The sequence below is a fragment of the Mus musculus genome, chromosome 3 (genome assembly GCF_000001635.26).
Source record: "Mus musculus strain C57BL/6J chromosome 3, GRCm38.p6 C57BL/6J".
In the NCBI taxonomy this organism is placed as follows: domain Eukaryota; kingdom Metazoa; phylum Chordata; class Mammalia; order Rodentia; family Muridae; genus Mus; species Mus musculus.
This window is the reverse complement of record NC_000069.6, coordinates 101,633,644-101,658,758: the sequence shown is the minus strand read 5'-3', so window position 1 is coordinate 101,658,758 and position 25,115 is coordinate 101,633,644. Positions and strand designations below refer to the sequence as shown.

The 25,115-nt window shown below is 45.1% G+C and overlaps 1 long non-coding RNA gene across 1 annotated transcript; it reads left to right on the top strand.

Moving 5' to 3' along the window:
* Positions 1-7,961: 7,961 nt before the first annotated feature.
* Gm33215 lies at positions 7,962-24,710 on the top strand. Its single transcript, XR_375915.2, has 3 exons — positions 7,962-8,154; positions 9,370-9,625; positions 24,291-24,710. It is a non-coding gene; the product is annotated as a predicted gene, 33215 (long non-coding RNA).
* Positions 24,711-25,115: the final 405 nt, after the last annotated feature.

The window sequence follows — 25,115 nt, the reverse complement described above, 5'->3', positions numbered from 1 at the left end:
AGAAAAGAAGAAGAAGAATCTGCAGCAAAATGCTCTCAAGAGAAAACGTGCATTGCTATGCCAGGTAGCTCATCACTCGTAGTGCTTGTGCTATCTGCCACCTTTAGAACATTGAGTTTCTGATGACTCTTCTCCCAGTCTTTATGAATACTGATATGTGTACGTGATGGTTTATCCACACTTTGTAGTACTAACGCAACAGCATCCCTCCCCCCAACCTTCTCACTGGCCTGGGAAGGACGGAGGAAGAGGAGCAATATTAAAGCCCACATTGGCTTTCCTCGTCGCTGACAGGTCTGCATCTCTGTGCGAGATCACGCATGGAGAAAAGGGAGAGCGGTTTAGGAGGAAATGGGAACAACACATTTTAAAACGACTGGTTATTTTCAATTACTGTTTATGTGTCTGTGTATGAGTGTGTGCACTTGAGTCAAGGCATCAGTGGAGGCCAGCAGAGGGTGTCAGACCCCCTGGAACTGAAGTTAGAAGTGATTGTGAGCAACATGATAACATGGACCAGAGAACTAAACCTGTGTCCTCTTCAAGAGCAGTAAGTACTCTTAAGTGCTGAGTCATCACTCCAGCCCCAGGAACATTAATATTTTTTTAAAAAAGCAAAACAACAACAAAACCCCTTTTATTTACATTTCTTTTATTTTGAATTTGTTTTCATATCATATATTTTTGTTTCAAGATACCATGACCTCAGCAACTTTTATATTTTTTAAAAAAAAAAAGGCATTTAATTGGGACTGTCTTATAGTTTCAGAGGTTTAGTCCATTATCAGCATGGTGGGAATCATGGCAGCGTGCAGGCAGACATGGTGCTGGAGAGGTAGCTGAGAGTTGTACAGTTGGATTTGAAGGCAGCAGGAAGAAGAGAGAATGGACCTGATTTGAGCATTTGAAACCTTGAAGCCCACCCATAGTGACACATTTTCTCCAGCAAGGCCACCTCCTAATCTCTGACAAGTAGTGCCACTCCCTAATGACCAAACCTTCAAATACAGGAGCCTATGGGGCCATTCCTATTCAAACCTGAGTGTTCTCTCCATGTGACATGGGATCTCATCTAACCATGATCTCAGTTAAGAATGATGGTGTATCTTGGACACCTTGGTGAGCTGGATATATGGAAAGCCCGAGAATCCGCACCTAGATGCTTAAATTCAGTATGACTCTCTTTTTAAACACAAGCAGTAAGAGCTCAGCCCGCTGTCTGAGCACACCTAGCAACTCCTCAGTTATACCACCAGAAAGCCACGCAAGTCCCCTCTGTTATTTTCACTTTGAGTCAGGCTTTCACCACGTAGACCAGGCTAGCCTCAGACTCAGAGATCCACCTATCTCTGCCTCCATCCTGCTGGGATTAAAGGCACATGCCACACCACACGGCGGCCCCACCCCACACTGTCTTTGCAGTGACATTTTTTCAGATGTAGCTTGTAGGCTATGCAAACTCTTAATGACTTGAGCAGTTTCACGGACATTCTTAAAGAACACAGTTTGAACCTCTTGGCTTCTATGGGTTTGCAGGAGTTTTCCACATCCAGAGCCATGAATGATTTTCATTGGTCACCCCAGGTTGCTTCCGAGGAGAGAGAGAGTAAGAGGAAGCTTTACTTCTTCTCCAAGCTGACCCACAATGCAGCCTGAACTGACAGCAGACACTATATTTCAGTCCTAGTTTTGGTTGTCTGATAGAATGAGAATCCAGACATCTTCCTGACATGGAGTCAGTCCCACCATGTCTATGCCTAAATTTTGTTTGTTTGTTTGTTTGTTTGTTTCAAGGTGCTAGGGATTAAAGCCAGGGCCTTGTGCATGGCAGGCGAGTACTGTACCACAGAGTCAGACTTGAAACCCAGGCTGAAAAGGTGGGTACGGCTCACAGGAAGTCCATTCAGTTTTTGATTCTGATTTGCACAGCTGAGTGTAGCTAAACCAAGGTATTCCAGGACTTGCTGGAGAGAACACAGGAGTGACTCATGAATTTTTAATTTGCAAATGACCACTCTTAAGTGTGTGAAGCCGGATCATTCTCATAAGTAGGTTAAACATATCCCTCATCTATTATTTCATGGTGTTCAATTATTTAATAAATCCCTTTCTGTAACAGAGCAGAGGTGAACTTCTGAATGCCCCCTCTGGGTGCCCATGAATTCTGCACAAGAGGAGTCCAAAGCAACTGAGCTTTGCTGTTGCACGAATCTACTACCCGATATTCTGTATCCCTTCTCGGTTTCTTGACTAATTCACTTATGCTCTCTTATTTTATCTTTACCAAATCTTAGGGGGTAAATGGAGCAAGGATAATAATTTCCGGATAACAAGTGTAGAAGCAGAAGGGAAGGCTCCATTGGTCTTCTGTTAGTTTTACTTGACCTAGAGGGGGAAATATGGTTAGGATGCACTAGTCACCACACAGGTCGTTACTTAGAAACGAATGTCTGCCGTGGGAAGGTGGGCAGTCTGGTTAGTATCGGTTACTCACACATGTTAGCCGAAAGCCCTAATGGTCCATGATGACAAGAACTCACACAAAGTAAGCTCACTCACAAAACGTAAGAGAGAGCTTTGGAATTCACTCTAAATACTAAAAGAAGAACAATTGGGGTTAGCCAGTCCTTGAAAATAAAATGAACAGTGTCCTGGCCCCTCCAGCCAGTCCCTGTACACAGCTAAACACTCCATCTGAGCACAAGTGCTGTCACCCAGCTCCAAGTCCATGGAACACAGGGAAGACATTTGGGTTTAGGTCAGTTGGCTACCAGTACCTCATTTGCACAAACCTATTCTCTGACGGATGTTTGCAATTGAGCCCCAGGAAGGAGATGCAGGTACGCCCAGCACCTGTGCTCCTCCATGTGCGTGTACCTGCTCAGGAGCCTCTGTTTAAATATTGATCAACAGTAGCCCTGTCACCATAGCCACCCAGTCAGGGCCTCTCTGCTTCGCCTCCCAGTGAAATGGGAGCCCCTCTGAAATTCAGGCTCATACGTGTTTACAGTACCCTGCTCCTTGGGTATGAAGTCTAGAAGTTAGCTATTGTCAGGTATTCCCTTACACAGAGAGAGAGAGACAGACAGACAGACAGACAGACAGACAGACAGACAGAGTCAGAGAGAAACCTCACTACAACAAACATACCCTGGGCACATTTTAGATGTGTAGGTGACAGCAGCTCAGATTGGGCCCACTTATACATCACTCACAGGAGGCTGTTGTCAGAACTCATTTTCTTTTGTCAAGACACAGTCACTCTATGTCACCCACCGTGCAGTGCCTCAGCCTCCTGTGTGATGGGATCACAGACATGTGTCATCCATGACCACTCACACCCAGCAGTCAGAACATCTTCTCCTTGCATTTAGTACCTCCAACAAAATAAATACTTCCAGTGTTCCCTCTGTGCCTATGCTGTGCCATGCTATTCTTCGGTATCAGAGAAGAATGAAACAAGAAAAGAGGACTCGTGCTTGGTGAATGGGATGTGGACTGAGTAGTCAGTCTTCAAACATCTGTCTTCTCTATTATGACCTCTGCCTTAGGATTAGCACCCCATATTACAGAGGCCCCCAAAATTTAAGCAGTCCACAGAACAAAGCATTCAGAGTTCACACTGGTCGGCTCAGTGCTGAAGCGTCGTCTCCAACGCTCAAAGCTGGAAGAGCTGCTTATGAAAGACAAGTCAAGAAAGACTTCAGCAAGTAGAATTGGTTTGCATTCACAAGTCACCTCGATACTCAAAGCCTGACATTTCACCACTGCAAGGCAAACTCATAAAATATTTTATGTGGTAGGACTGCTGACAAAGGTTAATCTGTTAAGGACCCAGAGAACAGACTGTTCCTTACTTACCTGATTGTTCCTTGATGCTAATGTCCCCAGGAAGTGGAATGAAGAATCAGCCTGCAAATTTCACCTACAGCCTTGGCTTTTCTCTGTGGCTAGAATGTGATCTTGATCTGCCATTCAATTTTACTGTGTCTTGCTTGCCTTCTCTGTAAAATGGACTCAATAAAATACTGGAGGCACAGTGAAGCTATATATATATATATATATATATATATATATATATATACAGTAAAGCTCAAAGAAATAGTACCTAAGGAATCTTGACTTGGGGATTTGAGAAAGACCTGAGGGTTTGAGAAATACAAACATGATATAAAATATCGTGAATAAATAACAGTTCCTGGACCGCACTGGGCACCCTAGGTCTTGTGCTGAGTGCTGCAGGCACCATGCTGAGTACTACAAGCCTTGTGCTGAGTATTATAAGCCCTGTGCTGAGCAATGCAAGCGTCACGATAAATGCTGTAAGCACTGTAATGAATACTACAGGCCCATGCTAAGTGCTGTAGGCCCTGAACTAAGTACTGCGGGTTCTATATTGGGTACTAGAGGTTCTATATCGAATACTGCAGACACTATACTGGCTGCTACAAGTGTTGTGCTAAGTACTGCATGCCCCACCCTGGATGCCTGTAGCTACCGTTCCATTTAATTCTTTCAATCCTGAGAGATAGGTATCTGTTCTCCTAGTTTACAGATAGGAACAAAGTGCAGAGAAATGTCCCTGTCACCCAGCTGGGAAAGGCAGCGCTTAATGACATTCTAACCCTATGGTCGCTTTCCAAAGGTTGTATGGTTAAGTCTTCCTGTTTCCCATATGTAAACCTAAACAGGAGAAGGAAGGAGGGAGGGAGGGAGGGAGGGAGGGAGGGAGGGAGGGAGGGAGGGAGGGAAGGAAGGAAGGAAAGAGGAAGGAAGGAGGGAAGAAAGGAAGGAAGGAAGGAAGGAAGGAAGGAAGGAAGGAAGGAAGGAAGAGCTCATTACTTGACAGCTAGGTTAATTATCAGGGACACACAGTTGCCCCATACACTTTCCCAGAAGGTTCATCCAAACCTATCCTTGACTGCAGTGCACTCTGGGAGAAAGCCTCCCGTACTCCCCCAGCAACATGCAGTGTTCATACTGGACCCCTGAGAGGATTCTTCCAGACCCTCTGTCTTTCAGCCACGGCTCCCTCCCATCCCCTCAGATCCACACGCCCTACATTCCTCTCCTGCTCCCAGCGATTTCTTCCCTTCCCCAGGCTTCCCCGGCCCATGCTGTCAGAGCGAATCCATCCCACCACTGATTCCCATCTGCTTGCTGGTTTATGCTAACTAAGCACAATGCCCAAATATAGGCTCTGCCTACATTCTTCTCCTGTTACATTGTGTCCGCCTAAATCAGAACCTTAGTCTCTTCCTTCCATTATCCCCACTGCCTGACTCACTGGACAGGGCAACTGCCCCATAAATATTTATTGAGCTCTCTTCAGGTGCTTGGATAGAAACCAAGATGACTGGCATGAAATAAATATTAAAAACACAGATAATGATTTTGAAATCTTCCCTATCAGAGGTAATGGGATAAAGAACTTAGAGGTTTATTTCAAATGGCTAAGGCAGTTTGGATTCAGCTGAAGGACTAAGCCAGAGTTTAAATTAAAACCAGCATAGCCCCTTGTTCCCACTCGCCTGATGGCCTGAGCTCTGGTTGGCTACAGTTCTGAGAACTGACAGAATGACCATCAATTTACTGCTAGCCTTGGGCCAAAATAGACCAAGTTGGCAGGTGGCATGAATAAAATGGGTATTAGCACCAGGGCAGCTGGGTATGAACTCTCTCCAGCCCTGCCAACCTCATGGGTCTGAATTCTACCTAGCCTGGCTGTTCTCAGGGCTGTTTGTTTGTTTGTTTGTTTGTTTAACGTCATGAATCTCTGTAGCAACTGGCAGAGCCTATGGACAATATCTTAATCTAAAGTTTTTAATGCATAAATAATATAGATAAGATTACAGAAGGAACAAATTTTATCAAAATACAGTTGAGACAATGTCAAAATTTCTCTGAACATTTACAGCTGATGCTACCCATAATCCTTCTGCTTCGTGAGAGCATAAGCAATGTAGTCCAGGGGCAGGCTTCATCAGAACCAAGATACTGACATAGTGATGAGCATGACAGGTATTTCCAGATAGTAACAGCTGCAATGCGACATTAAGTGATCAGCAGGTTTTACTACACCCAGAGATGCTATTGCTACCTTGACTTGGGGCTTAAATTTGGGGAGAAGGAAACACCAAATTTCTGTTTGAATCTTAGTGCTAGAGGTTAATGTGTTACAGGGGGCGGGGTCCCTCCTGGCACAGTCCAAATTCTACAAAAACAGTTGTTAGAACCCCTAGAGTAGAAGTCAGGACAAAGAACAGTCTATATTTCAGTGTCCTTGTCTGAAACAGGGTGCTTGGCAGCCATTGGTGATGTTTTCCATAGCAGTTCAAGGTGGGGTTCGGAGGGAGGACTCCTCAGACATTCTGTAGCCTCCTCCTGTCAGTCACTCCTCTCAGCTGAGCAGTAGGAAGCCATCACCGACCAGACCCACCATGGATGGCACTATAGGGGTAGAACTCAGGGCTCCCTTATGCTAGGGAAGCACTCTGTCATCAAGCATTGCCACCAGCCTAGTGAAGGAGACGCTTTCTAAAATGCATACACTCATTCATTCATTCATTCATTCGTGTGTGTGTGTGTGTGTGTGTGTGTGTGTGTACACAGAAGGGATATACTTGTCACCGTGCAAAGCATGTGGGGTTCAGAGAACAACTTGTAGCAGGTCAGTCCACTCTTTCTCCCCTCTAAGTCTCAAGGATCAAACTCAGGTCACCAGGCTTGGCAGCCAAGTCCCCATCCTCCTGAGCCACCTCCCTGGCTCGGAAATTGTCTTCTGATGACTACCTCCACAGTGTTCCTTACTCACCTGGAATGTTGCCTTGAGAGAAGCACAGATGTCTTTGGAACTAAAAGCCTCAGTTTCAAGGAACTAGTAAGGAAGGCTAAGTGCTGGCTAAGCTGGAGAGCCCAAACCCTAAGCTCTAGTGACAGCTCTCTAGTCCTAAGTTAGAGAGTTAAGACACTTGCTGGCTAGGAAGAAAATATGAGTGATCACAAAAACAAAATACACACTTGGAATTATACCCCACAGCTCACTCCTCTCAGCCCCATGACCCGTTAAGGCAGTGTGGTTCTCAACCTTCCTAAGGCTGCCACTTTACTATAGTTCCTTGTGTTGTGGTGACACCCCCCCCCCTCCCCGCAACCCCATCTATAAAATTACCTGGTTGCTACTTCATAACTGTTACTTCTGCTACCGTTATGAGTCATAGTATAAATATCTGCTATACAGGATATCTGATGTGTGACCTACAAAGGGGTCATGACCCACAGGTTGAGACCCATTGCTCTAAGGAGTCTACATTGTTTGCCAAACAAGATCCTATTAGGTGTGTGGCTATGGGCTTCCAGATTTCCCTAAAGCTTAGCAAAGCACGCGCCTGTGTCGGCAGAGCCTTACATAGCCAACCCTCCAGCTGCTGTCCACCTTACGACAGTTTTTACCATTCCTGGGAGACAGTGAGATGGTTTCCAAGTACTTGAGAGGAAGGGCTTTCTCTTGACTGAGGCCCCAGCCCTGCCCTTTGTCACCACCTGTGCAGTCTGTAGTAGAGGGTTCCTTAGACTTCCTGTATCCCAGAATCACTTGTGGAAACCATCAAACCACAGACTGCTGGATGCACCCACAGGGGTTCTGGTTCAGTAGGCCAGAGGAATGGCATCACCATTTTAACAAGCTGCTATGTTTACCGGGCTTTTCAGGATGTTTGAGCAGATTAGAAAACAAAGAAGATAAGAGTCAAAGTGTTAAGCCCCTAACAAAAATTTAATAGCTGCCAAGCCTCAGGGTGGATTGCTATGGACAGGAAGGGACAGCATCAGAACAGTCTTGACTCAATAGACAAGTGAGGGGGGAGGGGGAGGAGGTGGGCATGACACACTAGTTTATTATTGTTGTTTTAAATGTTATTTTGTTTGTACAGATGTTTCCACCTGCCTGTGTGTCTGTGTGCCCTGTGCATGCCTGGTGCCCACAGAGGTCAGAAGAAGACATCAGATTCTCTGGAACTGAAGCTAAAGATCGTTTTGAGCTGCTGTGTGGACACTGGGAATTGAGCTCGGGTCTGCTGGAGTGTGTTAAGGCTGAGTGTACAAAAACATATGACTGATTCAGAAAGCCACTAGAAACTGAAGCAGATGTGGATGGTAGGTACATAGGCAGGGTCTGGATAATAAGAGCCCTTTACGTGACACCCAGTGGTTTCAGTGCTGTTTTGAAAGAGACAGGAAACCACTGGAGATCTTGAAGCAAGTGAGTAAGAGGTGGAAAAGACATGGGGAGAAAAAGGGCTCAAGGCTGATGCCTAAGTTGATATGGATGTGCCAATATGCAACCCACAGAAGTATCTCAGAAACATGACCTGTTGGGAAAGTATATGTATATGTATATGTATATGTATATGTATATGTATATGTATATGTATATGTATATGTATATGTATATATGTGTGTGCATATATATGTGTGTGTGCATATATATGTGTGTGTGTGTATATATATATATATATATGCTATACTTGAGGTCTCTATGACACATCCACAAAGGGACATCAAAGGGTAGTTAAATATATGAATCTTATGAATCTAATGGACTAGAGAAATCTGAAAATATAATGTAGCAGCCCCTAACATATATGTATATTATGTATATATGTGTGTATATATATATATATATATATATATATATATATATATATATATAACACAAGTTATACTCACAGGACTAAATGAGCTAGCTCAGAGAAGCCTTGAGGATAGAATTCTTCAGAAGAATGTTCAAGAGCAATCTCCAGTTGCTGAGCAACCCACAAGCTGAAGTGGGCATGGTCTTTGCTGCCTCTTCTCATAACATCTACATACAAGCCTGTTGTAGAGTAAGTGATTGTCAGGGTCAGCCTAGCCAACAGCAGCAACAGAGACCTATCCAGCATAGCACTCGGCTGCTTTAAGCCATGGGAGCAAATAGTGCCAACAGGCCACAGGGTGTTGCAAGCACATGTCCTGGCTGATAATGATACAGGGTGAATGCTACCACAGCACTGTCCTACCCATCCCTCAACTGTCACTGTCTCTGGAGATGGAAGTGGAGGGACAACTACTTACACTCAAGGAAGAGTTCTCTGAGCAGTTCTTTTCATGAGTAAGTTTATTGAATTTGCCCTAGCTCAGAGATCATCCTTAGGGAGGAAGGTGCTGAACCACGAGTCATCATCAAAATGAATGCAGTCCACAGTTCTCTTACTTCAGATTTAAAAAACACCAACGTACTGCCAGACCTATCATCTGGGGCTCTGCCAAATCTCCACAGACAAGCAGGAACCTGCACCAGGCAGCTCTGAACTCTCACCTTTCTTTCTACAGGCCTCTGAATAGTCTGACCCACTGGGGAACAGCTCAAAGCTCCAAGGCATGGATGGCCCAGAGGAGACTGGGATATAAAGAATTACAGAAAAAATGGAATCCTGCACCATTTGTATGTGAAACAGGACAACAAAAGAGCAGTTAGTCTACAGGGATGGAGGAAAATCACACCGGAGACCATCCAAGGGTCTCCCCATTGGAAAAAGGTCTAGGAATTCAGCATTTGCAAAGATCCAAACTGGAGGTTAATTAGAAGGTAATTTCTATATTCTTCCTCTCACCCATGAAAAGATTTTTTTTCCCTCTGAGACAGGATTTCTCTGTGTAGCCCTGGCTGTCCTGGAACTGGCTCCATAGGCCAAGCTGGCCTCAAACTCACAGAGATCCACTTGCCTCTGAGTACTGGGATGAAAGGCAGGAGCCACCACTCACCGCCACCCAACCTAAAAGATGAATTTTTAGCACGAGTTCATACTGAGACTATTTCTTCTCGTCTCCATCCACAAGCCAAGTTTTGTAAAAGACAAGGTACCTTGCTCATCTTCAGAGGGTTTTCTCGGGAAGAAAAACTTGGGAGAAATAGCTCCATCCTGATTTCAGAGCTCGGGGCTAGAGGTTCAGAAAGGTGACTACAGACTGGGGCGCTGACAGACTCACGGGCTTGGCAAGCCCAGGAAATGTTCAATCAGATGGAATGGAAACATAGTGTACGGATGGAAATCTCATCTCATGGCAGATCTTTATTACCACTGGAGGGGGCGGCCAAGAAGCAGGGAACAAATGTAAGGCAGCCGGACTGCTGACACAGAGCAGTAACAGTGCGAAAGTCCTCCGGTTGGAAATGGCTTGAGCAGCCAGCGGTAAACACCTGGGCATGCCTGGAGCCAGGGAATTCAGGGTCCTAAGTACCTGAGGCTGGAACATACTATTCTCGCTGGCTGAGTCCATGAACTTTCTAGATGAATTTGTTCCTATTTTAATTATCAATTGACATGTTAAGGCTTTAACTTTAAACCTAAAGAAACGACTTCTCGAGGCAGTGTTCCATGAAAAAGAGAGAAGTGGGACAAAGGCCACCTCTGGCCCCAGTGCTCTGAAGAGGGGGGAGGCATTATGGGAGCAAACTGACTCTTGGCTCCTCCCCCTTTGTGGTTTAGGCTCCTAAAGTAATCTGGGTAGGCGTGGTCATCCATCTGTCAGTCAACAGCCTAATTTAGAAACCCAAGGCAAAGAGAAAGGCAAAACCTCTCTTTTCTTCTCTCTCTCTCTCTCTCTCTCTCTCTCTCTCTCTCTCTCTCTCTCTCGTCCTCTCTCTCTCTCTCCCTCCCTCCCTCCCCTTTCTTTCTTTCTTTCTTTCTTTCTTTCTTCCTTCTTCCCTTCCTTCCTTCCTTCCTTTCTTCCTTCCTTCCTTTCTTCTGTCTTTTTTCTTTCTCCCTTCCTTCTTTCTTTCTTTTTTCTTTTTAGTTTTTGGTTTCTTTTTTTTTTCTTTTTTTTTTTTTTTGAGGCAAGGTCTCATGATGTATAACCCTGGCCTAGAATTTGATATGTAGACCAGGCTGGCCTTGAGTTCACAGAGATGCCCCTGCCTCTGCCCACTGAATGCTGAGATTGAAGATGTATACCACCACATGAGCCAGAGGTCCCTTTCCCACAGTTCTCTACCACCCGCTCTAGAAGTGGGAAAGAACACATCTCAAGAACAGAGAGGTGCTGCCTGTTAAGTTTTTCAGTTTGAATGAGGCAAGAAGCAACATCACTGGGATTGGAGACTTCTTTAATTGATTTGTAGCTATATGACATTTTCTCACAGAAAACGTACATGGGGACTTGAGGTAGAAAAATCCAGCCTCCCAGGTAACAACATGACCAGTGGGTAGGCCTCATGCACTTCTGAGCTCAGCACCTCCCATTTCCCAGGTCTCCTCTAGGACAGCCCCCAGGCCCCTTCACTCCTCCAAGCTCAGTTGAACAAACTGATTTGATCAGCATCACTAGGAGTCTGCCCTGCCCCCAGGTCCCTTGTCGGAGGAGACCAGGATGGCTGGTAACTTGGCCAGTATTTATCCTGATTGCCTTGGGAGACCCCTGTCCCCCTGTCCCCCTGTCCCCCGTCCCTCCCATCCGTCCCCCCCCCCGCCCCCCCAGGCTGAAGTGATCCTTTAGGTAAACCAGGAACTCTGATCCAGAAATAGGCTGCTGGCTGGCCTCTCCAACCTTCGTTATACAAACCTCGAACCAACAAGAGCTTGGTTGAGCTGTGCTCATGGGTGCTCTCTCTCATTCACTGTCAGCCACCATGAATAATGCCAGTGATGTCCAATTATACAGCCAGTCTAAATTAATCTTCTGCAGAATGAATGCACCCTTAGTACTCACACCAAAAACAAATTAATGTGCTCTGCTGTGGGAAAGGGAGAGGGCTGTCCTGCTTCTAAGCACATTGTATCAACAACCCACTTACAGTTCCATCCTCAACGCTCCAGAACTACTCAAAGTCAAGGTCACACATGTCACTGAGGAACCTATAATTAACATGCAAGCACAGCATTAGACTCTCTAGATTGCCTCGCTCGGCTTAAAATGGGGGAGAGGAGAGGGAGGTTTTTTTTTAATTGGAAGAGATTTAGGAAACATAAACTTTACTGGTTTCTTGACTTTTTTTTTCTGTTATAAAGAGATGAATTTATATATTTAAAATAAACCCTGAGCTGGTCAGTGGTGGTACACACCTTTAGTCCCAAAACTTAACAGACAGAGGCAGGCAGATCTCCCATCTGAGGCCAGCCTGGTCTACAGAGCAAGTTCCAAGATAACTAACTAGGACTACATGGAGAAACCCTGTTTCAAAACACAAAATTAAATTAAAAATAAAATAAGGTAAAAAATAAAACCTGATTAAATAGTATAGCCATCTTCAAAGTGGTTTGGAGACAGTAGCAATGTCACAGCCCAGAGTAGCTAATGAAGTGCACTTCCCATTCAAGTGCATACCCACCTACCACCCCCCTCTCTTTTTCTCCCGTGCACTCGTGCACGCAAACAAGGAAAAGGTAGATCAGATGAGAACAGAGATTTTCTTCCCATCCTAAAGCAGTCAATCTGCAGTGAGTCCCAACTTCATAGCTCTAAGGCCTTGACTACAACCTCAGAGACCAACTACAAAGCAACTACTTAACATCTCCCAGGCCTGCTGATTGCTTATGCTGCGTTTTAAACGGTATCATCAGAATCCTGTAGATGCAGCCAACATTGAAAGCCTGCCTGGCCTGTGTCCTGCATGCATTTGCCGAACACAAGTCCTCCCACTCTCTCAAGGGTCTCTCTCATTTGTTGGTCATCTGTGACAATCAGGGAGGGTTAGCTTATTTCTGCAAAGCCAAAGACAGCAAGCAGAAGACCAGAGTGTAGGGCTTGTCCTGGGTGGGGAAAAAAAACAGTATGGGGAACTTGCTGGATTTCAGCTCTGTAAGAAATTACTCAGAGACTCAGAAGTCCAATGCCACCTGTACTTGGAGTGGTTCTCATGAGTATGGGGTGGGCTGGGGTTGCCAGCAGGGGCATTTTCTAGGGAAATTTTCTAGAATTTTTCACTTGCAAAGAGGGTTAAAAACTACCAGAAGACAAGTAGTTTCCATCTCAGGTAGAACTTTTAAAAAGTCCCTAACCCTGACTAAAAGCCCATCTTTACTCCCTGATTTTCCTGTAAGAAACTAGGCAGCAAGGATCTTTCATACACCAGACTGTTCATTTAGGCTTTGGTCAGAACTATGCAGAAAAGTAGTAGCCTACTTCTGACAGTCCTGATCCCTCAACTTCCTCATATAAAATCCTAAACAATTTGACAAATCACAAATGTGTGTGTATGTGTGCGTGTGCATGTGCGTGTGCGTGTGTGTGTGTGTGTGTGTGTGTGTGTACACCTATATATGAGTTGAAAATAATTCATATGCATTTATTCTAGTTTACCATCTGTTGCTGAGATAAACACCATGACCAAAAGTAACTTGGAGAGGAAAGGGTTGGTTTCAACTTACTGTTTATAGTCCATGGTGCAGGGAAGCCAAGCAGGAGCTCAGGGCCAGATTTTGAAGCAGAAACTTCAGAAGAATGCTGCTCACAGGCTTCCTCCCTCAGGCTCTCTCAGCTAGCTTTCTTGCACAGCTCAAGCCCACTTGCCTAGGGATGGTGCCGCCCACAGAGAGCTGGGCCTTCCCATATTGATTAGCAATCAAGAAAATGCCCCCCCCCCACAAGCTTGCCCAAAGGCCAATCTGATGGAGGCAATTTCTCAATCAAAGTTCCCTCTTCCCAAGTTGGGTCAGGCTGATAAATAAGCTTGGCCATTGTAATGCTGAAAGCAGTTCTAATAGATAGATAGATGACAGATAGAAGGAAAGAATTGTGATTCTGTAAGCACATCTATTCCAGTGGAATATTATAACCATCTAAATGTATTGTCATATAGTATATACCCTGCACATTCTCCTTTTTGGTCAGGATGTTGATCTCAGCTGTACACTATTGTATGACATGATTTCTTGAGAGACGTGAATAAATTGTCTACTCACTCCAGGTAGGGAATTGACAACAGAGTAAAGTAAGGAGACTACCAAAGTCCAGCTTGGTGAACCAATGAGTTTTGTAGGAGTTACTTACAGAAGTTTGGCAGAAGCAGGAATGATTAAAAGACAGTTGCATCACCAGAGCCTACCCCAGCATGGGTGACAACTCACAAACCTGGGACTCTGGAGTGCACTGCACAGGCTGCAGGCAGCTCAGCAGGCTGGGGAGTGTCCTCTCCAGATAACTCCACTGATCTGTTATATCTTTCAGGCAGCTTGGTTGGAAGTCTTCTAGCCAACAGAGCCGTTGTCTCTCAGCAGTCTATACAACTTATATGTGTTTGGGGTGGGAGGGCCCAGTGTATCTGGTCAGTTTCAGGACTCCCTAACGTTATTAAGTGATTTATGTCCTGAACTTAAGGAACTTCCCTGCAGGATGAGATGTTTCACTTCCCCTTAGAACATGCTGTCTTTAACAAACTTTCCTTGAAGGTAGAAATTGCCACTTAACTACATCCATATTTCTATGGTGAATCAGGGACTTGGCCTCCCTCACTCTCTGGGATGTGGTTCTTGCCCTCGTGTGGAATGTTTCACTTGGTTGGTGCTGTATAGTTCTGGAAACCTCTATCTGTATGGGTCTCTGTCCTGTGCATGAGCTATTAGTAGAAGGTTTTAGGCTCAGGAGGTTGCCTAGGTGCAGAAGCATCGCCAGAACTATGTCTGCCTGCAGGAGATGACTCTACACAGCCAGACATACAAAATGCCCCAGGTGGTCCCATGCAGTTCAGTACAGCCCTTCCCAGGGACATCTAATACCATTCTCAATCAACACAAACCATATGGGAAAAATCTGGTGTGACCTGGAGCAGGAGAAAGTATTACAGTAATCGTCAATGTCCTTGGTTCTCCAGACCATTCCATGAGCAGCACAATTGTACCTGGTGTCTTCATTTCCTGTACTTCCTTCAGCTTGTATGTCAGCTTGTTCATCTCAGAGCTCTCCATGCCTGGGCATCTAATCCTCTGTCTCCCATCATAATTTGGCATCAACCTTAGTCCAGTGGAAGCACAGTGCATCCTCCCAGGCCTCTGCCCCATTGGTGCACCTGTGGTCTTTAATTCCTATGCTTGCTTTTGTTGAACACTCCAGACCCAGCTTCTGGGTCAGCACTGCCACAGGCTCTTCTCCAGGCCCTGTGTCATTTTGGAATCCACATTTCATAACCCCAGAGCATTGGGCTTACCATTGCTGTAGGTGCAAAGCTCTACCTCATACAGGAATGTTTGCTCCCTGAGAGTCACATTCAGCTTGGGCCAGGGGAAGTGTGAAGTACTGAGGAGTGGTGAGTTACGTGGCAGCCCCACAGTCCCATGATGTCATTGCTCAGGGAACTTCAGACCACTATCTAAGAGACCCTGGATGCCTCTTCCTGGTGATTTTGTTGAGTAACACTGCCATTGCATGGATTTTTGCATGCTAGGCAAGTGCTCTACCATGAAGCAACAACCCCAGCCCAGGCGTCTAGAATATTTAAATGGGAAACATGGCCTCAGATCCAAGCCTTGGGAATTCCTGGCCCCTTTCTCCTCATTTTCCAGTATCTCCAGGCCATTCCCCAGCAGTCATTAGGTATGTGAACCAGTCTGGTGTGTAGTTGTTTTTACTAAAGTGTGACAATCTTTCAGAGTGAAACCCACATTTAGCAGTGTTTAAAGCTCCCATTACACAGCCAGTGGGATACATGTCTAGATCACTAAACAGTTCGTCCTAGGCCCTTCCTGCCTTTTCTCCTCTATAAGTTAGCTTTTCCATTCCTTGTGTTTCTCCTTTTAACACAGTATCCACAAATGAGTGTCAAAGCCTTTGTCCACTGAAAGAAAGAAAACCTCTGTCTTCCCAGATTCCAGTTCTCTCCTGGAGCATGGATGGGATTTTTTTCTTGGCACTGGAATGTCTGCTGCAGCAGGAATCTTCAATGGGATATTAGCTGGAACCTCTTCTATGCCGAAACTCTACCCTTTCAACCCTTCATCATGTGATTAGAATCTCAAGTCAACAATAACTGACAACCAGGCTGAGACAGTGAGAAGGGACAATGAGGCCTCCTCCTTCTGAGCAAGGAAGGTGAAGAGGAGGCCTCCAGGCTGATACACATACTGGAAAGTAGCCAGAGATGGATTTATATGGGGGCGTCACCATAGCACACAAACAGATGGTCCTCCAGGGGCCAGCCATGTTGCCTGCAGAGTCTCCATTGTCGCCTTGGACAGGAAGTGTGTTGGCTCCAGGAATCACATGTTCAAGGTCCCATAACCTTCCTGGGCAGCCTGTGACCAACAACTCCTGGAGTTGGTTGATAAAGGCCTGGCCTTCTTCGCCTAGACTCTAGGCAACTCTAGAATAATGTTTCTGCTTCAGACAGAGACTGCACTGTGGCCAAGCTCCCTCCTCTCCAGTATCCACTGGTGCACATCTCACTGCCTCACAAGCTCTTCCCAGCACATGCCTGCTTGATAATCTTCATCTTGGGCATTGGTTTCCCAGGTAACATCAGGCTATCCCGCAAGTAGCTGAGAAATGCAGGTCTGCCCCATTTCAGTGTCTGCAGCTGATTCATAAGGACTGTGAAGTTCCAGGCCCCAACCAAGTGACAAGTGGGTGAGGAAGGCTTCTGTGGGCATGCTCAGTACCCCTAGGGGACCCTGACCCTCACCTTTTCCTGCCTGCTGGGGATAAATTGCACTTGGCTGACTTGCTAAGAGGAGTTTTGAAGAGATTATCTTGCCACAGAATCAGCACAAGCAAAGAGACTGAAACCAAAGAGAGCAAGGGACTGGTGGTGGGAGTCCAGTGGGGATGGGAATGAAGGACGGGGACGGGGGTTGAGGGAGGATGGTGAACTCCTGCAGTGAGCAGTAGGGAAGAGGCTATGAAGTACATCCAGGAAGAGACAAAGAGTCTCCCTGGGTATATGCTCAGTGGGCTTTGAGCTCAAGCAGTGATTTGGATCCTCTCTGGGAGGCAATAGGAGCAATAGGAGCCTAATCTAAGAAACCTTCCCTAAAGCTGGATATTCATATTTGTTGAGCAAGATGACTTCATGCCTGAGAAAACTCCATTAGCCTAAAGGTTCCTGAGAAAGGAGAGCATTTCAACCTAAGAGAGCATGATGAGAGCTTATGGAGGGGTACACGCCTGCATGTGAAGGGTTAACAAATGCTGCCAGGATTCTCCATCACAGGGAGAACAAGTTCACTAGAGCCCTTCGTTGTCCATGAACACTGCGGTGAACAGCCTCTCTACATGTCTTTATGTAGGGATAGCTTGGCAAGTCTTGGCCTCATGTGGCTCTTCCAATAAAGGTCCCACAGTCGGCAAGGCTGGCTAAGTGACTCTCATGAAGAGTATTGCTCCACCGTGATTTATTTATGCAGGTCTGTGGGCTTATCCTGCTCAAGACATCAAGGAGCAAGGTTGGTCTTCCTGCCTCCACCTCCAGAGTGCATGTGGTACTGCAGATGGAGCCCAGGGCTTTGTGCACAGTAGGCAGTACTCTACCACCTAAATTATATCTCCAACCCATAACAGGTTTTCTTCTTCCTTCCTTTCTTTCTTTTCTTCTCCACTCCTTTGTGTGGCAACCCTGAGGCACCCCCTAGCAATGACACCAATAGCAGAGATATTGGAGCCCACCAGGAACATTCCTGCTCAGATAGAGAGATGCTGTGGACCCAAGAGAATGAGAAAATGCCCATAACCCCCTCTTTTCTCCCACTGCTGTGGCCACGCTCACAAGCATGTGGTCACAGAAGGATAAACACACTTGCTTTCCACGGGGTAGGCAAGAAGAGGAGCTGAGCACCACACAGGCTGGGAAGAGCACAGAAAGGCGAGTGTCCTCCTCCTCTTCACCCCGAGCCAGGCCTACGCTGAGATGCCATCGAAACACACTAATGCCTGTAAGGAACAAGCTTAGGAGAAATAGCACCCCACCCAGCTCCCAGACTGCATACCAGCAAGCTGGAAGAGCTGCAGAGATAAGGGAACGAGTCTGATGGTGAAACTCTGGTGCATGGAAGTTGAAGGCTGGAAGACTTTTCCAGGCCAAATCTATGCAGATTGGTGACCTGTGACAGCAAAAATACCAGCACAGAAGCTCCAGCCCGAAGCCAGTGTCTTATCACAATAGTCAAATATTGAGGAAACACTGCATCCAGATTGATTCAGATTGTGGAGTGAATGATCATAAGCTTTGACCTTAAAAGAACAGGTTCTGTTCAGGGGATTTTTGTCTTCAGAACGGGGGCTTGCTATGTCACTGGTCCTCCATGCCTGACTCAAGCAGTCCTCCCACCGCAGCCTCTGGAGTAGTAGGACTGTAGGCCGATGCCACCATTCCTGGCTATAACTAACTTTGTTTTAAGGATTTGTACATCAAACATCTAAAAACAGCTTTGCCAGGCAAAGGCCATGTCCTGGTGGAGCTGGCTCGTGCCAGAGGCTCTTGGGAGAATCTGCCTCCTTGTCTTCTAGGGATACCCCACATTCCTCATCTTATAAACCCTCTTCCTCCATGTTCAAAACCAGCTATATAATATCCCTTTGACCCTCACGGTGTCCGGTGTCACATCCCTTTCTACCCACAGCCAATGGTATTTTAATTAAAAAAAAAATGTTTGAGGTGTGGTAGTATGGTGGCTCTGTGGGTAAAAGTACTTGCCACAGAGCCAGACAACCTGAGTTCAGTGTATGGATCCACAGAGTGGAGGGAGAGAAATGACTTCGACAAATTGTCCTCTGAACTCCCCACATGTGCTGGGGCCCACATGGGTGCCTACGTGTATACATACATACACACACACAAACACACACACACACACACACACACACACACACACATGGGGTGGGGGCAGGCAGATACTGAGTAAATAAACAAAATTTAACTTAAAAACCAGCACATAAACAAACCTAATTCCTTCTACAATGCTAATTCAAGATGGTTCAATAGGTAAAGGGCTAGCTTTGAAGGCCTGGTGACCTGAGTTAAATCCCTAGCACCTCTATAAGGAAGGAAGGAAGGAAGGAAGGAAGGAAGGAAGGAAGGAAGGAAGGAAGGAAGGGAGGGAAGGAGGGAGGGAGGGAGGGAGGGAGGGAGGGAGGGAGGGAGGGAGGGAGGGAGGAAGGAAGGAAGGAAGAGAGAGAGGAAGGCAAGCCTCCTCTGACCTTTACATGTGTGTATGTACCATCACATTGCAATGGAAATAAAGTATTTTTAAAGACGTGGGCATGTGTGAAGGATGCTTTGTTTTAGCTTCATCTCTGGGTATGTGCATGACCATGATGTTTCAGCTTGCTTGAGCTGACATGGGAATGCAAAGACGATGCAGATTCTGTAATGTATGATAAAGACTTTAAAGCCTGTATACACTGGTCCAAGAAGGAAGAGTGGAAAGATGGACAGTCTCGACAGAGAGAGAAATTATAAAAATGATACAAATGTGAATTTTAGAGCCAAAATTAGAACGGAAATCATACAACTCCCCAAATAGACCACTAAAAAAAATGTCCAGTGTAAATAAGAGGAAAAGGTAGAGAAAAGAGACCCTTCCAAGTCAGAGTGACAGTGCCAGCATCTCTAGTGTCTGTCACTGGAGTTCCAGCAAAGGAAGGAAATGAATAAGAAGAAAAAAATGACTGAGAAATAATGACCAAAAGTGTCTCAGATATGACAAGAAATGTGAAGTCACAAATTCTAGAAACATAATGACTCCAAACAGTATAAACCCAAAAAACTCTCTCCAGATGCACCACAGCTAACGCAAAACTATTCTTACAAAAACATTAGAACATCCAAAAAGATGGCGTCTTACTTATGGAATAACAGTCCAAATGAAGAGGACTTCTTATCTATCATGAATATGCAAATGAAGACAAGTTAGATTCTTATTCCCATCAAATGTTGATGATGATGATGCCCAGAATAGCACTGATGTGATGTTGGGTGTGAGAAGGTTGGTGAAAAAAGAAGTAAGTCAATGTTGGTAAAGGGCAATTCCGCATCAACTATCAACCCTTTTAATAGACACGCCTCTTTATCCTCAGTTTCACATCTAGAAATCTATCCCACAGAAGTGTTTATAGGGGTCCCCTAGGGTGTTTATTATGGTATCATGTGCAATGACAAAAACACCCTAACTAGCTAACTAGTTATTGAGATATCTAGCAATACCTCATTATCTAGTTTATCTTGTCAGAACTAGGTAAACATACTAACTAGTAAAAATGCTATAGACTGATGCAGATGAAGTCATCCTTAAATGGATCACAGAGCCCCACACTGGGATACAATGTACCTTTTAGAGCAATTACCCTGGAGCCAGGTCTGTTGGCATGGGAAGGAAGCTATGGTATATTGCGAAATAGCAAAATAAAATTTGCCAAACAGTACATGCATAAATCAGGACTTGTAATTGTGCCTGTGTAGCTATAATTGCTGAGGCTAAGAACTGAAATAAAACCCAATGTGACATCAGCCATCGCTGCTGGGTGGGGAACAGGAGAATAAAAAGGGAACATTTATTCTTTATTATATCCCTGTATAGATTTTATGAAGAACATTATCCTGCAAGGCTTTAGTCTTAGAAATTCATCAGTCTTCCACTGTTTTCTGGAAACAGCTCTTACCCACTTCTCTTATAGAAATCCAATCATTTAGCCATCATCTCCAGGTAAGGAAGCTATTTAGTACTGCATAACAAAGTAAGTCAAAATTTACCAGCTCAAAACATCCACCATTGTCTTATGAATCTTTTAAGGACTGGGAACCCTTGAGTGACCTTGGCTAGGTGCTATGGTCACAGGGTCTCTGTTGAGGTTTTGATAAAGATATCATCTGGAACTATAGCCACCTGAAAGCTTGCCCAGGCTGAGAGGGTCTGTGTCCAGAACCCCAATATAATTTGTCAAAGTTTCTCATTGGTCTTAATTTCTCACCACATGGACCTTTCTACAGACTGCTTCTAGGCCAGCTCCCTGGTCCTGGTATGACTGTTCAGAGTCAACCAAGACAGAACCACAATGATATTTGTATGTTCTTCAAAATGAAACACTAATACTTTCTGGAGTGCATGTGGAGTTGGGGCTTTATCCATGTGTACGTATGTGGGTAGGTGCAAGTGTGTGTGTGTGTGTGTGTGTCAGAGTTAATATTAGTTCCTCAATTGCACTCCACTTTAACCTTTGAGATTGAATCTGGAGCTCACCAATCCAGCTAGACGAGCCAGCCACTGGCTCTAGGTTCTACTGTGTCTGTCTCGACAACAGACACATCACTTGTGCCTGGCTTCTTACATGGATCCTGGGGATCTGAACTCAGGTCCACATGCTTAGTAGTAAACACTTTACCCACTGACCCATCTCCCCACCCCCTAGTGTGACTTCTGCTCCCATCTACTGGTCATGCATACTGGCTGAGGTGTTTGAAGAGAATATGGGGAGACAGGGAACATTGTCCTCCTTTTGAAGACATCAAGGAGAAAATGTTCCTCACTCTCTTCCTATTGAAGTTCACAGACCTGGGAACCTATGAAGTACAGATCTGTTCACATGTCATCACAGATTAAGGGGTTTGGGGGCTTCCAATCTCCCATAAGAGGAAAACCTTGGAAGCTAAACTAGCAACACCAATTCATAGAGACCCAAATCTTTTCTTTCAACAAGGAAACTTCAGTTTCTCCCAGAGTGTAATGAGTCAGAAAAGCTGGGGAAACTTCGACTGTAAACAACTGATGGAGAAGAAGAACCAGGCACCTCAGCAACCGTCCCTTCAAACCAGAGCCTGTCATTGGCTTCTGCCATGCAGGACAGACATCTAGAAGTGGAAGTACTTGCCAATTACAGACCAATGGGAGAGTCAGTTTAGATTTTTAGTTACTCAGAAAATATTAGAGGGTGATGAATAAAATCCGAGGATTTTCCTGACATATGTAAAGACCTGATTACAAAAGATTTGCATTCCGTATCCTGGAGTATGGCTGAATGGCTTTGTACTGGCTTGTTTCTGTTCAGGCAAGCATTTCACTAAGTCTTTCGTAATGCTCTTGGAGAAGTAATGGTGAGGGCCGCTTCATCGCAAGTTAAGCAATTCTTATTTGAAAGATGCTGATTACATTATTGTCGTCAACTTGAAAGAAGTTGCACACCTTAGGGCTTTTTGAAATTGAACCTGCCTCCCGCAACATTTTTAATGAACTAATTGGAGAAAGACAAAGAAAACATGTCCATTATAAATGCAAGGATTGTCTAGTTAGATGGGAGAGTTAAAAAGTGGAGTCAATGTTTCTACAGGTTTCTGACAAGCTGAAACAAAAGAGTGGTAAGTGACATAAAGTCCTGCTGGAGTCTAAAACAAGAGATGCCTGGCAATGCTGATGAGGTCATTAAGAATCTCTTACAGGAGCCACAAATACACCAAGTCAGCCCTTTGCCAAGTCTGCCCACCAGGTAACGAAAAAATAATTCTGTCTCATGAAGAATACACAGAGACTGAGCCTGATGAACAAATATGTGGATTCCTGCTGTGATTGAGAGATTGCTCCAGCTCGTTTGTACATTTAGCTCCAAGATCATGCTGTGTTCTGCTAATAACAATACCCTTCATGACCAGTCTGGTAATTATATCCAGAAAGAAAGGAAAAGAGTGATCTTGTGTTCTTTTTACAAATGTATTCAAGCATTGCTTAATAGAAAGATATATTTACCAGGAATTCTGCTGGATTCTGGAAACACAGATGTTTGGGTCACAGAACCTCAGGGTTAGAATTAGGATCTAGAGAAGACAGGGAGATGATAATTCATATCCTTCCCCAGATTCATATGCTGAAACCAAATCCTTACTGTGACATTATTAGGATGTGGGGCCTTTGAGAGGCAACTGGGTGATCGGCTCTGCCTGACCTGTGAGGCAGAAAGGGAGGCCTACCACACTGAATGCTGCCATCTTTATCTCAGAATCCTCTAGACCTATGAGCAATGCCAATTAGCTGCTTACCCGTTACTCTAGCAAGGTATTTTCTTACTGTGGCTTAAATAGATTAGCAAAGGGATGTGGCACGGGGTCTGTAGGATATCTCCCTGCCAAGATTCTTCAACCCCCTTCTACTTATTGCAGAACGAATGTTGGTTGTTCTCTAGAAGATTTTGCCTGTGTCATTAAGGTTCCTGATAAACGGACTTTAAGAAAGATTGCCTGATAGATTAAGGGTCATCCTAAGCACATGGACTCTTGACAGAGAGTTTCCCCTGCTGGTGTCAGTAGAAGTAGGAGGACCATTTCCCATTGCTTGCTTGAAGACAGAGAGACCATGAGGTGAACGATATGGCTAGCTCTTGGAGCTAGTACCAGGAACTCCAAGCTAGCTGATTAGCCTGTAAGGAAACAGAGACCTCAGCCCCATAGCCACAAGGAAACAGATCCTGCTAGTAACACGTATGGGTTGGAGGGGACCCCAAGTCCCACTCGGAAACTGCAGCTTCAGCATGATAAAATCTTAAGCAAGGCCTGAAGCCATGCTGTTGGCACTAATTAATCACCCTTGGTATACACCTCTCGTAAAACGGTTTCTTAGAGCCAAAGGGGTTTAAGTATCTTGTGCAAAGTCACACTGTTTACCGAAGAATCCAGATGCTTCTAAACTCTCTGTTCACACCCCATAGCACCACAAAGTCTCTGTTCACACCCCACAAAACACCACAAAGTCTCAGTTTCTTCCACTACTTTTGCTACCAAGCTGAAAAGTCCTTAGAGGAAGGAGTTCATGGATGTGAGCTCTTCTAGAACCCTCCCCGTTCTGAAGACACACTATGAGTAGTGCTGCAAATAGCTGTTGACATCTACAGAGTACTGACTGTGCGTGTTGCATTAGATTGCATTTAATCTTCAAAATAGCCCCAACAGGTAAACCATTAATAGCCCCCATTTCCTAGATGAAAATACCACCAAGACTGAAAGTCTAAAGGCTGTGTCTATGGTCCCGCAGCAAAGTGGCAGAGCTGAGATGAGGACACAGGCAATCTGGAGCCCGAGCCCACGCTCCTCCCACTCTGCCTCTGAGCCTCTTCTGTATTCCTGGTACCAGACGGGGTCCGTTGCATACATTTTCTCAGATATTCACACCATTCCTATAAAAGATTTATGTCCTCGATTTTACATCCAAGAAACTGGAGTGTCAGAGGGACTAAATAAACTTGCCCACGATCCTGATTTGAATGTAAAGGTTGAGTTTCCACCGAATCTATGATGTCCTGAAGTTGTTTGTCTTTCTGTGCCCTAACCAGTTTCTCTATTTTCCACCTAGGATTGGGCTGAGAACTGGAGACTAGACCTTCGTTCTGGACAAAAGGAAAAGGGATAAGGACAGAGGAAGGTGATGTCTGCCAGCTGCTGCTCCAAATAAAATGCACCTACATTTACAAAGGCCCTGGAGCTGGTTGCCTAGCAACATCTTTCTACCTCCCCAGTCTGTTCCATCCATCCTGACCCACCACCATACATCCACTGAGCTTGATATGCAAGGCCCTTGGGAACCCCCTCACTTTGAAGCTGCATTTATGCATCTTTGCCCAATTCATTGGGAAGATGCTTACAGCTTACAACTTGTAGGTAGTCCTGGTAGCATAGCATCATGTACCATTCATGACCCTGGGACAAGGCAAAAGAGAGCTGTCCTCCCTGCATGTCCTTCAGCAATACAGGATAGCTAGTGCTTTGAGAAAGAAAGGTCTCATTTTGGGCTTTTTGTCATGTCCCTGCAGGTTTAAAAAAGGAGTTTTGTGTTTCTCATGCACCAGGTACTTTAAATAGTCCTTTGAAATAAAGGCTTGATTTGGATAGATAAAATCTCTTTTTTTTATTTTATCGTCCATGTTTGAAGTCAGAGCCTCTTAAATTTAAACCTATCTTCAGTTCAACCAGCCTGAACAGCCTCGGGGTTCTTCTCGTCTCAGAGTCAAATGAGAGAGGACAAGACAGACAATGCAAAGTTTCCTGAACTCTTTAAGCATGGGCCAAGAGGCCGTTCAGAGTCTCCCGCTTCACCAAGTGTGCAAAGCTCCAGTGAGTCCCAGCTGTGCTAGCACTTTCATGGACCCTAGTCCCTGCTGCTTCCCTTGTCTCTTCTTCC